Raw genomic sequence first — 3,147 nt, forward strand, 5'->3', positions numbered from 1 at the left:
GACAGTGACTCCTGAGGTGTGACTGGCCACAAAACCACCACGAGGACTTATGCCCTCTCAGGAGGGAGCTTAATGGACCCAGAGAAGTGATTTAGTTTTAAAGAGTAGTTGCCCCACTTACAGGTCTGGTACCACGGGAGCAAAAAGCAATGGGTTCTTGCAGGAAGAGTGTTTTCACCACGCGTTCTAGGAGACACTCCTTGGGCCGCTTAGAATTATCTTCACTCTTAAGGGAAACACCATTTGGCACAGAGTTGTTGGTGGGGATAGACAAGGTCTAGAGGGAGGAGATAGAAAAGCCAGCCTGACACACTGTGTTATCAGCAACGAGAATGAAGTCTCTTCTGTGAGTCATTTGTTGGGGCTGAGTCCTGATTAAAAGAGAGAGAAGGCAATTCTTTTAAAAAGTTCCTCCTAAAGAGGAAAGAAATCAAAGGGCTCTTTAAAATGGAGCTGCTTCTCCACAGCCCATATGCAAATACAGAAAACTGACCACTCCACCCCGAGGCCAGGAAAGCAACCAGTGGGACTGGGCCAAGCAGCTTTTTGATAGAGACATGGATACAGAGGACTGTTCCTCTATTATCAAGAAAAAGTGCCAGTACAGTGGTAAAGAGCAAGGAGCCCCTGGCTCAGCGGTGAGGAGGGATGGGGGCCTGGCGCAAGCAGGAGAGCTCAGGTCCTGTCTGGCAAGGGGGACGGCTCCTCCAGGGTGCTGGTGGCCCACTGGCATATGGGAACATGGACCGGGCTTTGCCAGATCTTCCCTTCTCAGATGATGCTGTAAATAAAATATTGGGTTGGCCGATATGTTCATTTGGGTTTTTCTGCAACATCTTAGGAAAAATTCCGAACGAACTTATTGGCCAACCCTCTAAACGTAGAGGCTGCAACTTCTGCCCTAAAGACTAGGGTGACATAGGAGACTCCAAGTTCTCTGCAGACCTCAGGGACTGAAGGAACAAAAGAGCTGTCACCACTGGACTGACCCGTCTGAGGTACCAAGGCCAGTGTTGTATTTGAACCACCTGATGACATGGAGGATTAGCACTCAAGCAATTAATATAAGCAAAGTGCCCAGCCTCCTGCAGTGAATGCCCTAAGTGGGACTTCCTGAGTCCTTTCACCTCCATCCAGGTGAGCTGGAATTACCCAGAAAAATGCCCGAAGTGTCTGTCTTCCCTTTTCCTTGTCTTAGTGAAATCTTAATCACCCAAAGACCCAGCTCAAATGTCACCTCCCCTGGGACGCCCTGCCTGATGCTTTCAGTGGAATCTAATCCCTCCTGCCCTCCCTCCTCTGTGTCCCACAACAGTCCAGATAGATTCACCCGCTAGAGAGCAAGGCGACACATGCTACTACATATTCGGAACCCCACGAGGGCTGGGGTCAGAGGTCTGATGGAGATCGCCATCATGCAGCAATTATCACATGCTTGGTATTTCACAGCCATCGCCTTATTTTTTATCTCATGTGCTCTGAGGTAGGTAGGCATTACTCTCTACATTTTACAGAGAAGAAAGCGAGGCTCAGGGAGCTTAGGTAACCTGTCCAAGGTCATGTAGCTGGAATGGGAGAGCTGAACTTGACTCCAGTCCTGGATCACCCAGAGCCTGTGTTTTTCACACCCCAGGGCCCAACCTAGCACGTAAGCATTTGTAATTCAAGAAACAACAAAAAGAGTCTGTAATATTCTTTAAGAGTCTAAACAAGTAGAATTGTCTAGAAAATGAAATGTGAAGTTCTGTAGAGGTTGGAGTATGTATGTGTGCCCTATGATGGAACCCTAAATAAACAAACATACTGGCATGATACAAGTACCATGATATTTTGTTAATGAGCAAAAGGAAAGTACAGAGCAGCAGGTACAGAGTACTACCTTTTGTGTGAGAATCTGTAGGTTTAAGCTCAGGTTCCCCCCAAAAGCAGACCCCAACAAGAATTTGGAAGCCAGTAGTTTATTGGAAGGAAATTCCAGGAAGCCCCATACAAGGAGTGGGGAAGTGAGTCAGGGAAGGGAATAAAACTAATAAAGGATATTATTCACGAACAGGTTTCCACTGGGCAACTGAGGCAGGATCCCTCTAGGGACCTCTGGGAGGCTGTGTGAACATGGGCAGAGCCCAGGAGAAAGCTTTGAGCTTCTTTTCAAAGAGTGGGAGAGGGGAAGGAAGAGAAGGGGAAAGGAGAAGGCAAGAAGGAAAAGGAGGCAAAACAGGAAAAGGGAGGCGATGGCCAGAGGAAGAGGAGGAAGTAGGGACCATCCTGGCTACCTAGCCACACAGAGCCTAGCAACCATCCCAAATCAAACGCTAATTTTAGAAAATCCATGACTTGGACTGGCTGAGGCTGTACTTACTTCTGAAGGAAAAGCTCCCTGCAGCTGACACAAATGCTTGTCTATCTCGTGTCTGTTTTTAATGCATGGTAGCTGCTCAGTCTTTCTTGCCATTGTCAGCTCTGAAATTTCTGAGCCCGAGACTCCAGTGGCCATCATGGAGGAAGGTTCAAGTTCCCACAGCCAGTTGGTGCCAAAATCAAGGTCAAAAGGCACAAGACACCACTGACAGCAGCCAAGCTTCATCCTAGCAGCTTACATACTAATATCCTTCCGGGCCTCTTTTCTTAGCTACTCAGAAGAGCCCACTTAAAAGGCAACACCACCAAGTCAGGATAATGCCAAAGATAACTTTGCCTAAATGGTGCTTGTGCTTGTTTATTTCAGGGTCTGTACCAATGCAGTATCATAAGCCATTGCTCACCTTTTCCTCCACTTGGGCTTATCCTTTCTCTCTTATGCGGCCAGATAGTCAAACAAACTGGTTATTTCCTTCCTTATTTTACAACCTCTCAGTTCATGAAAATGTGAACTCCCCATATCTGCTTGGCTACTTTGCTCTATCCTCTGGGGGATCCCAGGCAATACGGTTATGATGTCACGAGCAAGAACAATACTAGGGAGTAAAAACTAGAGGCTACAGGGATGGTGGGGGGGCTTTAGCACCCCCATAGGTTGTCTCCATGAGGATGCACTCAGCATCCTGCCTGCTTTCAACCAGCCTGCTCCCTCTTCTACTGAATCACACACACCTACTCCCGGCACCATCCCGTCTCCATTCACATACTGAGCAAATGAAGATTTTTGAA

This window comes from Globicephala melas, chromosome 16, assembly GCF_963455315.2.
Source record: "Globicephala melas chromosome 16, mGloMel1.2, whole genome shotgun sequence".
Classification (NCBI taxonomy): domain Eukaryota; kingdom Metazoa; phylum Chordata; class Mammalia; order Artiodactyla; family Delphinidae; genus Globicephala; species Globicephala melas.